This window comes from Sinocyclocheilus grahami, unplaced genomic scaffold (assembly GCF_001515645.1).
Source record: "Sinocyclocheilus grahami isolate Dianchi unplaced genomic scaffold, SAMN03320097.WGS_v1.1 scaffold513.1, whole genome shotgun sequence".
Classification (NCBI taxonomy): Eukaryota; Metazoa; Chordata; class Actinopteri; order Cypriniformes; family Cyprinidae; genus Sinocyclocheilus; species Sinocyclocheilus grahami.
The window spans coordinates 173,230-188,189 of record NW_015505692.1 but is presented as its reverse complement, the minus strand read 5'-3'; the positions used below and the strand labels follow the sequence as shown (position 1 = coordinate 188,189).

Sequence of the window (14,960 nt, the reverse complement as noted above, 5' to 3'; positions counted from 1 at the left end):
TCTCTCACACACACACACACACACACACACACACACACTCCCCCGCCTGCCGCTGCGCTCCACATGGGAACCCCATGCTGTCTTCAAACAAATAATTAAAGGAGAGGTTAAGGGTCGCGGCAGGGTCATTTCTCTGGATATGCCACAGAATGTGTCCTTTACTGCCGCTCACTACAAAGACAAACACTCCAGGAGACGCAGCACAGAATATTCAATGCTCTGAAGTCCCTCTGTCAGCGCATGAGAAAACACATTAAGAATAGTGCCACTGTCCACTAACAGAGTCCCATTGCCTTTTAAATAATAAGCCAAAAATCCCATGTTCTTCGGAGAACTATTAATCTAAGATTTAACTAGTAATTGTGATGCAGTAACAAGCTAGAATTAAACAAATCAAATATCAGTAATACCTTTCTAAAATTATGATTTGTGTCTGTCCTGTTTCAGCAGTCTTAACCTTTAATAAAAACAAACTACATCGTAGCATAAGGTGTTAAATAAATATATTAAATTCACTGTAGAAAATATTTTTGATTTTATAACTTATTTTAATAACCCAAAACATCATTTAAAATTAAATATTTTTATAATGTGTAATATTTGCAATAATCTTTACAATATACAGTATATAATGTTTACCATTAAATAAACCTCTTTCCTTTTTTTGTTCATTTTTACACAGTTTAATGTTGACTGCATTTATCAAGTTCAACCATTCAAGAAAATTATCTTTTTTTTTTTCAGTCTGTGAGAATTATACATTTATCAAACCAGCATTTGTTACTATATACTGAATTACAGCTTTATTTAGGCTACATGTTCAACCCTGTACATGCGATTTTTTTCACCCCTTAATGCAATAATTAATCTGTTTTTAATTATGTTTTAAAAAATATTGAAAAATTGGCATATTAAGTTAACTCACATTTTAAAAATGCATATATATGCACATCTTTGCACACACTCACGCACACACTCACTCAAGCACACACGCACGCACGCACACACACACACATATATACAGTATATGTATATATATGTATTGAAATGAGGGTTTTGAACTGTATAACTATGACTAGCCATCTCAAATTCTGATAACAGGATTGCAACAAAAGTAGATTTAAGCATTGTAGAAATGGAAAAAATTAATTTTTATTGCCATTTTTTGAACGCTGTTGGAGCAAGTTTTCTTGTCTCCTGGTTTCATAAAGCACACGTGTAATCAGACAGTGCAAACATACATGGACTCGCTGCGGCTGTGAGTTATGGACTCAGAACTGCAGGAGGCCACTTGACCTCGCTCGAGCGTGGAGCTGCATCAACATCCACAGACCTCACTACAAACACACATTCAGCAGCCAAACTCTCGTGAGAGGAGCGACCGACAGACCGGTGTAGTCTCACCGGCCGATCGTGGAATTCCTGACAAAGAGCAGGAGTCACGTGATCAGTGTGTGTGTGTGTGTATGAGAGAGTGTGTGTGTGTGTGCACTTGTACAGATATCTTTGTGAGGGCCGGTTTGAGTTTTAGACCATCGGAGTGAGGACAAGCTTGTAAAGTGAGGACATTTTGGCAGGTCCTTGCTTTCTGAGACCCCTTTAAAGGCCTCCTTGAGGGTCAAGACTTGGTTTTAGGGGTCAGGTTATAATTGGGTAAAGGGTAGGTTTAGGGTTCGGGTTCGGGTGAGGCACTTAGTTCTGATGGGTAAGATCAGGGTAAGGAGCTAGAGATTGCACTGTGTCAATGAATGTCCTCACAAAGATAGCTATACAGAGTTTTATCTGGACGCTGACCAGCAGCCAATCACGGCGGGAGGCTGAGACGAGAGCCAATCAGGAACAGGGTCACTGGTTTGAAGCATTCACGAGCGAGAATTCAAACCCAGCGCACCTGCCTCACCCCGCATCTGCTCGTCAATAAAAGCATCCCGTCCTGCCAGAAAAACAGACCCAACCAACCAGAACTAATGAAGTTACTCTTTAATGAGGCTCAAAAACAAATAAACAGATAATGAAATAAACAGAGAAAACAGCGAAGGCTCAAGAGAGGAAGCGGACAGCACCGCCGTCAACTTTGACCTAGGAAGTGTGCGCAGATTAACGCCGGGCGGCACAGGTTTAATCAAAGCAAACAATTCCTCAATTTACACCCACTAACAGGGTCAGACGTGTGTCCACAGGCCAAACACACACCAGAGCTGTCTGTCCATTTATCACAGAGAGACAGACTGTCTCTCTCTCTCTCTCTCTTCTTTAAGTTAAAACAGGAGTGGTAAGACGAGCATTACCTCACCCGCTGTTTGATTTAGGAGTGCAGCGAGTGCGTGTGTGTGTATGAGAGAGAGAGAGAGTGAGAGAGAGAGAGTGTGTGTGTGTGTCAGTCTGTGTGTGTGTGTGAGTGTGTGTGGGTGCGTGTGTGTGTATGAGAGAGAGAGAGAGAGAGAGAGAGTGTGTGTGTGTGTGAGTGTGTCTGTGTGAGTGTGTGTGTGTGCGTGCGTGCGTGTGTGTGTGTGTGCGTGTGTGTTACAGTGTGTGTGAGTGTGTGTGTGTGTGTGTGTGTGTGTGTGTTAGAGTGTGTGTGTGTGTGTGTGTGTGTGTGAGTGTGAGTGTGTGTGTTAGAGTGTGTGGGTGTGTGTGTGTGAGTGTGAGTGTGTGTGTTAGTGTGTGTGGGTGTGTGTGAGTGTGTTTACATAGTTTTCTGCGGCGGGAGAGGAAGAGTGTTTCTCCCCGTCTGTCTGTCTTCTGTCTGTGCTCTCCAGCTGTCTCACTCTCTGCTGTCTTCGGTGCAGCTCTCGAGGAGGTTTCTGTCTGTCCCTGTGCTCTGGGTTCTGGGGTGCAGAACTCATTAAAACCCTGGTGGAAAACCAGACTCAGACTTATATGTTTGTTTTGCAGACTGACACGATTTAACGAGCTGCTAATTAAAATAAATCAATAGCACTGCGGCACCGACTCATCCTCGCTGTCGCTCTCTCTGGATTGTGCCGAGTTCTTCTCGGACGGATGATTCCTGATCACAACAGGTGGGACTCAGACCCGTCCTGAGCCGCGGCAATGCAGCAGTTTTGTTCGTATAAACCGTAGGTTTTCTCCAATCCATTTGGTCCACAAATGCAAGACAACGTTCTGGGACGCAGTTCCCGAACAACATAACTCGTTGCTTAACAACCATAGTATGATGCATTGTTGAAGCAACTAACTAGCTAGTCATGCTATTTTTTGTTAGTTAACAAACTAAAAGTCATAGAATGAAACTTATATATGTATGGAATGCACTACATTATCTTGCTTATTTTGCTCACATGCATGATCTATTTAGTTCCACATGTCATGCTAATAAGAAACTCTGCTTCTAAGCACAAGTCAGGAGCTGTAGTTTCAACGACACAACTATGCGCTGCTGTTTCAGAATATTTCTTGCAACTCTGGATTCGGGAAACATCAAATTGTTGAACTATGTTCTAAGCGACAGAACTTGTGACCAGAGTTGCTTTCAGGAAACACACCCCTGATTGGCTGTATAAGGGTGGGCTCTACATGCACCAGGGTGGTCCTCAAATACAAAGTTAAGCTTTTCTAAATTGCTCTTGCATTTTTTGATTCCTCAAAAAAGGCTAAATATAAATGCAGTAAAAATTCATGTGATTTTGAATGCATTTACCACTGCCACATGACCTCTGTTTCGTGCCGTGTCATGCTAATGTGAATTAATATGGCGGTCTGATTGCCAGTGTTCCTAGTAGTATTTTATGCTGTGACAACTGTTCTCTGATGAGCCGGTTGGGTCGATTATTGTGACGTCTTGATGCGGAAAAAAAAGCAAAAGATTGAACAGTCACTTAGTGAAGTCATTTGCTCATCAGAGAACTGAGACTGTAGACATGCGAACAGTGACATTCTAATATGTGACCCTGGACCACAAAACCAGTCATAAGGGTCCATTTTTCATCTGAAAGCTGAGTAAATGAGCTTTCTGTTGATGTATGGTTTGTTAGGAGAGGACAATATTTGTCTGAGATACAACTATTTGAAAATCTGGAATCTGAGGGTGCAAAAAAATCTAAATATTGAGAAAATCATCTTTAAAGTTGTTCAAATGAAGTTCTTAACAATGCATATTACTAATCAAACATTACATTTTGATATATTTATGGTAGGAAATTTACTAAATATCTTCATGAACATGATCCTAATGATTTTTGGCATAAAAGATAAATCTATAATTTTGACCCATATAATGTATTGTTGGCTATTGCTACAAATATACCTGTGCTGCTTATGACTGCTTTTGTGCTGCAGGGACACATATGTGTATGTTGTTTTACCGTATCTGTTATGGCCCAAGTGTCTCCAACCCTTTATTTTAGCGAGCTTTGACTATTTTTTTGGTTTAATATTTGCAGCAATCACAGTTCATATGCATGGACCGTCTATACTTGCACAACACAATGTTTAACCCACATGTGGCAGTGGCTAATAAAGTCGGATATTTGGTGCCAATCATTTTCTTGCAAAGGCGAAACATTTTATCAAAAATCACCTGAAGAAAGCCTACTTTTTAGTTTTGATGTTCTCACCCTAACATGCACCCATATGAAAGCAGCGCTCGGAGACGGCGGAGGGAGTCCGGAGGGTCTGAGTCGACCCCAGCTGTCAGCTGTCCGTCAAACACCTGGGCCAGGAAGAGCCGCTTGTTGCTCCTTTGATCCGGCGAGCAGCAGCTGCTGGTTTGTACTTTGTTCTGGCAGTTCTGCTGTGTCTCTGTCCTGCGGCACAACAGCAGCCAATCTACCACACGAGAAACACCTCTCCGCTTTCACTGGCTGCATCAGCACGCTCTGACAACTGCCTAAATTGCTCTTGCATTTTTTGATTCCTCAAAAAAGGCTAAATATAAATGCAGTAAAAATTCATGTGATTTTGAATGCATTTACCACTGCCACATGACCTCTGTTTCGTGCCGTGTCATGCTAATGTGAATTAATATGGCGGTCTGATTGCCAGTGTTCCTAGTAGTATTTTATGCTGTGACAACTGTTCTCTGATGAGCCGGTTGGGTCGATTATTGTGACGTCTTGATGCGGAAAAAAAAGCAAAAGATTGAACAGTCACTTAGTGAAGTCATTTGCTCATCAGAGAACTGAGACTGTAGACATGCGAACAGTGACATTCTAATATGTGACCCTGGACCACAAAACCAGTCATAAGGGTCCATTTTTCATCTGAAAGCTGAGTAAATGAGCTTTCTGTTGATGTATGGTTTGTTAGGAGAGGACAATATTTGTCTGAGATACAACTATTTGAAAATCTGGAATCTGAGGGTGCAAAAAAATCTAAATATTGAGAAAATCATCTTTAAAGTTGTTCAAATGAAGTTCTTAACAATGCATATTACTAATCAAACATTACATTTTGATATATTTATGGTAGGAAATTTACTAAATATCTTCATGAACATGATCCTAATGATTTTTGGCATAAAAGATAAATCTATAATTTTGACCCATATAATGTATTGTTGGCTATTGCTACAAATATACCTGTGCTGCTTATGACTGCTTTTGTGCTGCAGGGACACATATGTGTATGTTGTTTTACCGTATCTGTTATGGCCCAAGTGTCTCCAACCCTTTATTTTAGCGAGCTTTGACTATTTTTTTGGTTTAATATTTGCAGCAATCACAGTTCATATGCATGGACCATCTATACTTGCACAACACAATGTTTAACCCACATGTGGCAGTGGCTAATAAAGTCGGATATTTGGTGCCAATCATTTTCTTGCAAAGGCGAAATATTTTATCAAAAATCACCTGAAGAAAGCCTACTTTTTAGTTTTGATGTTCTCACCCTAACATGCACCCATATGAAAGCAGCGCTCGGAGACGGCGGAGGGAGTCCGGAGGGTCTGAGTCGACCCCAGCTGTCAGCTGTCCGTCAAACACCTGGGCCAGGAAGAGCCGCTTGTTGCTCCTTTGATCCGGCGAGCAGCAGCTGCTGGTTTGTACTTTGTTCTGGCAGTTCTGCTGTGTCTCTGTCCTGCGGCACAACAGCAGCCAATCTACCACACGAGAAACACCTCTCCGCTTTCACTGGCTGCATCAGCACGCTCTGACAACTGCGGCAGGTTTGTCTTGGCCCCAGTAAAGCTCACAGACATCTGACGCTGCGTCCTTAAAGACATGATAGTCAGGGCTCAAATCAGAGCCAAAGACGCCCCGGGCATCAACACACCTGTGTGAGGAGCCTCTCTCTCTCTCTCTCTCGCTCTCTCTCTCTCCTCGGCACCTTTGCTCTGCCCTGTTTTAAAGTAGTTCAAATAGAAAGTCACCGTTCTGACCTGACACGAGGCTTTCTCTCTCCAGGGAGATGTTGACACTTTGTTTTGAGTCTCTGGAAAAGGTGCTGTCTGTGTTTTTATTCATTCGATCAGTTTTGTTTGAGTAGTTAGTGCAGATTTTCAAGAAATCATTTCTGCATTTGGTAAACGCTTTTATCTGAAGCAACTTGCATTGCATTCAAGGTATACGTTGGATCAGTTCACGCATTCCTTGGGAATCAAACCCACTACCTTTGTGTTGCAAAAACGATCTGTTTGAGTTACAGGAATGCTGGAAGAAATCATACTGTCCTACCTCAAATCCAGAGTACTGTAACTACTATGGACACTGGGGGGGTGTCCCAAGTAACATGCAGAGTAAATATGCTTTTTTTAATTTATGCATTTGGCAGACAATTTTATCCAAACCAATACCTTATTTAATGTTTGCATTTACCTTTTTTTCAGCTCTTGCTGTCTCTGGGAATCGAACCCGCAACCTTCACCTTACTAATCCATTCTCTACTGTTTGAGCGTGAGGAAAGCCTGTATTACAATCATTACACATTCCTAATTATTTATCATTACTACCCCTAAATTAAAGTCATTAATAACTGAATACAACCTGAATTATTGTCACAGTGATTTGGATTATCATTTGGAATATATAATTGCAAAATCTGCACTGTAAAAATATTTTTCAAAGTTGTAGATTATTGGAGCATGTTTTTCAGGAAAATACTATTTCAGTTTTTCTACTTCAAAATGTAATTTACATTACACTCTTAAAAATAAAGGTGCTTCACGATGCCATGGAAGAACCTTTTTGTCTAAATGGTTCCATAAAGAACCTTTAACATCTGAAGAACCTTTCTGTTTCACAAAAGCTTCTTTGTGGCGAAAGAAGGTTCTTCAGATTATAAAAAAAGTTCTTTACAGAACCTTTGACTGAAGGCTTCTTCTATGGCATCGCTGTGAGGAACCTTTTAAGCACCTTTATTTTAAAGATGGTGTTAGTAATTATTTGTGAAATGTAATAGCAATTTCTGAGTGAAAATTGTGTGAAAGTAAATCCCACAGCAATCTTGTAATATTCAGCCTTTTCTCAAAACAAGCATAGATTATTTCAATGTTTTCAAATAATTGTGTAAATGTAACAGGGACATAAAAATGACTTGATGTTTAGAAAATGGAGTGATTTTTTGCTCTCACATGAGCGGCGCCGTACACATGTTGGAGGGTAAGGCTGGTTAATGTGGAGTGTAAGTTACGCTGCAGGGCACCTGCGCCCGTCACCAGTGAAACCTCTCAATTAACCTCCTTTCACTTGCTGCCGCCTGCGAGGACTCTGTCATTACCCTCCACACCCCATTCAATCTCAGAATCAGCCCTTCTGCGTCTCTCGCTCACGCTAACTGATCATGAGAGACCAGAGCTTTGGATCTCACTGAGAGCCAGTCAAAGAGACACTTCTATATTTCTGTTTGGAGCGAGTCCAGTGTTTGTGTGTCGTGTTCTGGCATCATTTCTGCTGCTGCTTCATCCAGAACATCTCGGCTCGCTGGCACGACGCGCTTCAGTAAACAAACCTGAAGTATTCATTTATGGTAGCGCTGCTGGCGTGGAGCTCATAAATTGATTTCTCGGGTTAGAGGATTGTGTTTGAGAGAGTGAATGAGAGAGAACTGATCAGGTCTGGAGTCTCACGCCTGTAAACACAGGTTAATGTCTTGTTACTTTTTAAAGCACAAAGCTCAAGGGTTTCCAACGTTATTGTAAAAAAAGTGATTCAATATATTTTTATAGGAACTATGTTTATCAAAAACTACAAGCTGATGTCATACTGAGTGACAGCCTTTAGACTAAATCTGAAAAAATATGCATCAGCACCTATTTATGTACTATTTATCATTTTAAATGAATTGTTTATTTGTTTATAATTAAAATAACTAAATCACATATTGACAAAATCACACAAAAAACAACAACAACAACAACAGAGCTGTATTCAGACAATCTCCAAATTTTGGTTGCAAAAAATTGCAACCTTATATAACACAAAACATTCTTATGTGGAAATATGAGTTTATCAAAACTATAAACCAGATTTAGTCACAGCTTCATTTAGGCAAACCCTGCAACTGTTAGTGCCCTTATTTACTTTTCATTTATTACATTTGAATTCATTTATTGTTTATTTGTTTGCAGAGCTGCTTTGAAACAGTCTGTACTGTACACAGTCATTCCCCAAATTATGGCGGCAGGAATTGCAACCTTATACAACATAAACAACAAATAATTTTCTTATGTGAAATAATACGTTTACAACAATAACAAACACTGCAACACTGTTACCTATTAGCACCCTTATTTTCATCTGTATTTATATAATTCAAGAAAGTATCTATTAATCACAGCTGTGTATTTAGACGTTGTCCAAATTTTGTTTGCAAAACGTGCAACCTTTGACATGGCATAAATAATAAATAAAATGTCCTGAAAAGTCACCTTCTCCTTGTAATACCTGTCATACCTTTGTCATTATACACATTTATGTCCTCATTTGTCACAAAAACACGCACACACACACGCGCACACACACTCGCACACACACACACATACACGTACACACACTCACTCACACACACACACACACACACACATACATACACACACACACGCACACACACTCACTCTCACACACTCTCCCCCACACACACACACACACACTCACACACACACACACACACACACACACACACACACACACACTCTTTACAATAATTTTTTGTGTGATTATTAGTTAACAGCATTAGTTAACATGGACTAACAATGAATAACACTTCTGCAGTATTTATTAATCTTAATATTAAGTTAATTATCACAGCACACCTCGCTTTTCAGACCGATGAGCTTTGTAAAAATCGACGCGTTTCAGAAAGGCGGGGCATAGAGGAGAAACAATAATGTACAGTATGTGGAAAATAATGTGTTTTTTTAACCTTAAACCACATAAACACATTTCATTACACCAAATACACAAAATAATGTTCTATTTAGCAGCATCATATGACCCCTTTAATGAAAAGTTGTATCTCTTAACATTAGTTAATGGACTGTGAACTAACACGTAGAAATGATGAACAACTGTATTTTCATAAACTAACATTAGCATTAGGTTAATAAATGCTGCAAAATACATTAATTGTTTCACTGTTAACTAATGCATTAGCTAATGTTAACAAATGAGACCTTACAAACACTTCTTAAGTCTTTGTGCTTCTCAAGTAAATGTATCGTGATTCAGGAATGTTTAGATAACTGTACTGAAACAAGACAAGAACACTGAGGAAGAGAATCATGTCCAGCACATTCACAGCTACACTGCAATGCTGAATGATATGGTTGGTCCTGCTGTTTGAAGCGCAGTGTTTTCTGGTTCTCTGTCTCTGCAGGAGTTTTCCTCTCTCAGCTGAACAGGGTTTCTGTGACGAGGATCTTTCTGATTTGGCCTAAATGTGCAACATTCATCGGCCAGACGCAGACTAGTGTGCCAAAAGCGGATGGGTGCTCTGGCGCTATGAGAGATATCAGATCAAATGAAGCTGGAGCGGGGGGTGAGGGTGGCACTTGGGAACCAACAACTGAGTCAATTCTGCTAATTAACTGCCAATTAGCGGTCCCTAAATGCAAGCGATGCTGACGATGTTCTCTGCCAGCAGCTCGCGCCGCCACTCATCTCCACTCGTCCTCTTGAGCGGTATATTTAGAAAGAGCGGCCGCGGGACTCCAGAAAAAGACTGGACGCTCTCATCTAGGTCAAAGTTAAATGGATAACCAGTATTTTCAGTCGTGTGTAACACACAGACAGATAGACGGTGTGTGTGCGAGGGCAGATCTGTGTGTTTAAACTCAACGCTCCAAACTTTCCCATGCTCTGAGGAGGAAAATCAAACATCTTCACAGGCCAGCTTATACTTTTTACATCACATTTGGAAAATATTAAGCCATTATTTTGAATTTCATAACAGCCGGTCGTGCCAAGTGAAAGGGTCATAAAAAACATAAAGCTGATCTGTTTGTTCGTGACTCATTTGAGTTCAGGGCGAGAGAGAGAGAGTTTTGAAACCCTTTCTCCAGACGTCTCAGTATAAGCAGACTAGGATGAATCCCTCATAATGATTATTCATATAAAGACTAAAACCGAGCCACAGACTGGACACCAGCAGAGATGGTTCAGTCTGAGCTTTAGATCCTGAGACACAACTGGTGAAACAACAACAGATGACCAATAAAAACACAAATACAGCGAGTGAGTGTGTGTGTGTGTGTGTGTGTGTGTGTGTGTGGGCATCAGGTAAGATCAGATCCACAAATCCTGCAGATGTCAAAGGTCGTTCATAAGTCACCTATTCCACTCCATTTGTCAGCTCATTAGTCAAATGAGTTTCCATGAGTGACAACACAGAGACAGAGACGCAGAAATAACCCATCATGTGGACATTAACACAATAAACTTCATTGTTCTTCCATCACTTTTCAAATCATCATTTATTCTGTGGTGGAAATTACATTTGAAACTAATTCCTTTGTCTTGTCATATCTCACTTTGTATGTGTCCAAAATACAATTAAATATTATTTTCACACTTAGTTTTTTCGTTTGAAGAAATTATAGCTTGTTTGTAAAAGATGCACAATAAAAATATTCAGTAAAGAATTGCACTGACTTTTGAAAAATGCGGTGGAAATGATGAGTGAAAAATGCTATTTACCAATTTCACATATTGAAATGGTTTGTGATTATTTCACTATTAGTTTGGATCACAGTTTTATGTGTAATAAATAATATTTGTATATAGTATTTTAAACTCTTGGTCTGTGATTAGAAAAAAATTATGAAGGCATGGTGAAACGATTCCAAGACTGTTTTAATAAAAGTTAACCCCTGGGATATAAAAGTTCCTGAAGTTGAAGAAACAGTCAGAAATGGCTACAAGAGCAACCGATAATGAGACAAACCCACCTCTCTTTCATAATGCTGTGTGTGTGTGTGTGTGTGTGTGTGTGTGTTTGTGTGTGTTTAGCAGAGGTGTGTTGCTGTCAGTATGTGATCAGGCCTCATTTAGACAGACAGAATAACACACACACACAGCTGCACTTATGGTGTCATGTGTAAAGCGTCTCTCTCTCTCTAAGGTCAAACAGGATTGCTGTGCAGTCTCAGACCACCACCAACACCAGTGACCGTCACACACTCACAGAGCAGAGATCATATCCACGGCGCAGAGAGAGATGGACAGGTAGACGGGCTGGTCAGAGCAGGAGACGCGCCGTCTATTGACACGTTACACAGAGCACCCTTGTGCCTCCTCCAGCTCTGATTGTGCCTCCGAACAAAGACCTGATTCAGGACATCCATGCAAACCTCGTCCTGCCCGTCTCTCTCCCCTGTGCTCCATATCAAAGCAGGATCCACACAATGACCATCACAGGAGGACTCCGGGGCGATCTGGCCCATCAGCAGGAACATCAGGAGGATCTGAGAGCTGAGCGAACGCTACCACAAATACAGCCTAACCTCGGACAGACGGATGGAAGGATAGATAGATAGATGGATGGAAGATGGATGAATAGATAGATATATATATAGATAGATAGATAGATAGATAGATAGATAGATAGATAGATAGATAGATAGGTCTCTATCTATCGCTCATTGTCTCTTGGTGGTTCTTTTGAGGTTTTGGGGTTATTTCAGCATTAATCAGCATGAAACAGGCAAAGCAGCTCAATGTCCTGCTGCTGTAGTTGTGTGACGGCATGAAAGCTTGGTTACCACTGTAATTGAAACACCATCCAGCAGCCGGGCGCGTGAAAGGCAGATAACGGCATTCCTGTGGCCAATTTAAGTACCTGGTCAGATCCGGCAGACAAATCAAGCTCATTCTCCAGGCGTGTTGCTCATTGTGAGCCGACACCAGAATGAGGTGTAGGGGAAAAATGAATCACAAAAGCAAAAAAATCAATTGACCCCGGGGAGGTGCGCGGGCCTGCGGGCCGATAAAGCCGAGAGCCGCCGCCTGTACCTAACAGATAGAGCGCCGCGTAAATGAGTCCGCTCTGATAAATACATTAAGGGAAGCCGTGAATAAAAGGCAGGGACTTCTCATTTGTAAATAGAAGCTCCACTACACAGAATTAGACTGATAAAATAGCGCTCCGTATAATTAAGTTTGTGTAAGGCCAGAAAATCCGTGCAAATACCTTCCCGGTGTTTTGAAAAGAAGCTGTCAGCTCAATTAATCTGAACATCGGCTGCAGAATGTAGCGAAGGAAATTAAGCCTGCGATAAAAAAAGAGCCCGGCCGAGTATTTTGATAAATAATGCCTGTATCATTTCTTTGGCTCTGTGATCATTATATTTAATCCACCACCTCCAGTTATGAGCTAAGCCATCTACAAAGACGCTGCCGGCCAGAGCACCGCGGCTCTAATCCGGCACGGAGCAGATCGGGGAGGAGGTGCACCACTGTCCTCTTCCTCTTAATGCATCAAAGGGACACAAATGTGGGTCGAACGGCAAAGAGCCGTGCCGATAATGCGCGAGTAGAGTCAGTAGAGCCGACGGTCAACGCTGCTGGCAATAGAGATGAAAAGTGACTCGACTCACCAGTTGTTTACTTGTAAGATGGTGAGGCCCGTGTCTTGAGCGAGCTGCTTCTTCTGTTCTTCTGAAGGATACGGGTGCTGCAAGAGAACACAAGAGAACACGCTCCGTCAGGATCACGGGAAACAACACAGAATCAGACTCACAGCTAAACAACAGCAACTAGTCAACAAGTAGCAACAATGAATAGCTCTCTGTCAATTATTAGTTTGCTTCTGCTGTGCTTCATTACGCACCACTCTGTTTGTTGTTATGATCAAAAGTTGAAATATTATATTTTAGACTTGTCTGCCTCATCCGTGTCACAAAAAACTGAGATAGCCAATCAAATCAAAGAAGGCGGGGGATTCCATCACAACCCTTCAGTTTTAACAGTCAAAGACTGTGAGGTGCAATACGAGTAGCTAAGCATTTAATATTTGCTTATAACTTTAACAATAGAAATGTTAGGCAGACAACTGAAATTATGCTGTTTTGAATAAAAACCGCAGACATTGATTTTCAAGTTTCATTCATGAATAAAAATAAAATGCAAATAGATCAAACTGACTACAATAAATTCTATTTTTGACTTTTTTTTTGCTAACACTTTATTTCAATAGTCCACTTTAGACTAGCAGTTATTAAAGCATTAGTGACTGTCTGCTTCATATCTGATAGCACTTTATTTTAGTGGTCCTCAACTGACTATATGCAGCTTATATGTCAGCTTATTCCACTAACTAACACTAACCTAATAATGTACTAATACTCTAATGAGAGTTAGCTGACATGTAGTTGAGAGTCAAAAGATTGTCTAAATGGGACAATCAAAATAAAGTGTAACCCCTTATTTATTCCCTTTAAATCTTTTAATTATAGAAAAAAAAGGTTGTACCCCCCAGTGTTGAAGTCATGGCACTAGCGATGAGGGTAAGTGGTTGTGAATCCAGCCTTGCACATGCATCTTTCACAATATGTCTGCAGCAAAGGCAAGTGTCTTCTGTGTGTGTTCAGTTTTATGAGTGAAAGACTGAAGTTGGAGAATGTGTGTAGTTACAGTGGTCAAGTGCTGCTGCTTCTGCTGCTTGTGTGACGCAAACACCAACATGACAAGAGATCAGCAGGGTGAGGGGTGCAGATCCGGAATAAGACCGATTTAACAGAAGGATGCGTAAAAACAGCCGCAGAAAATCCCTCATGCTAAACACACAGAACTGTACGGCACCGCAGTGAATTCTCCAGTCAGATTAAACACATCGCTCGGAGCGGAAAGACAGAAAACATCCTCCTTTCCTCGACGGTTAGACAAATTACTTCAGCTCGTCCCTTGTGTCGCTGATGAACACAGGCCAAGCGCTAAAGCAAGACGTTTCTGCAAAGGTCTCTTACTGCCAGGAGTCGCACCTGCAAACACAATCCCCGCACGGGATGCAATGATACAATTTGTGTCACTGTTGATCTGCCAAATGTGACATGATAGAAATGGCAGGATTGAATTTGTGCCGAGCGTGTCTCGAGCATGACAAACAATAGTGATCAGCACTGACAGATGTCTTTAAGAGGCAGATTAAGAACCAAACAAACCTCACGCTCCACTTTTATTCAGCCCTCGCCACATATATGCGCCCACACACACGCACACACACTCTCTCTCTCTCACACACACACACACACACACACACACACACACACGCACACTCTCACTCACACACCGGTCTGTCTGCAGTAGGTGTAGGTGGCACATCTCTCTTCTAGTAGGTCAATCTTACAAATTGTATAAAAGTCACCAGGAACAAAAGCATAAAATAAGCTCGACTTACACGCTGCTGAATTTTGACCCTGAGCGCTCACGTTGAGAAACAAATGGCCGAGGTTTAATTAAAGAGCGGGAGGAGGGAACTTTTCAGGAATGTGTCCAATTAATCAGAAAACAATTGTAAGATTGAACAAATAATGAAGGAAAAAGAGACGCATGAATCAGATTTCTACT

The 14,960-nt window shown here is 41.1% G+C and overlaps 1 long non-coding RNA gene across 3 annotated transcripts in view; it reads right to left on the bottom strand.

The window, feature by feature from the left end:
- The window catches only part of LOC107554789 (uncharacterized), a 23,050-nt gene extending 9,982 nt beyond the window's left edge, over nt 1–13,068 (bottom strand). For all 3 annotated transcript variants that reach the window (XR_001605097.1, XR_001605096.1, XR_001605098.1), the window contains exon 1: nt 12,992–13,068. This is a non-coding gene — a long non-coding RNA (uncharacterized lncRNA). The remainder of the gene's footprint in view (nt 1–12,991) is intronic.
- Nucleotides 13,069–14,960: the final 1,892 nt, after the last annotated feature.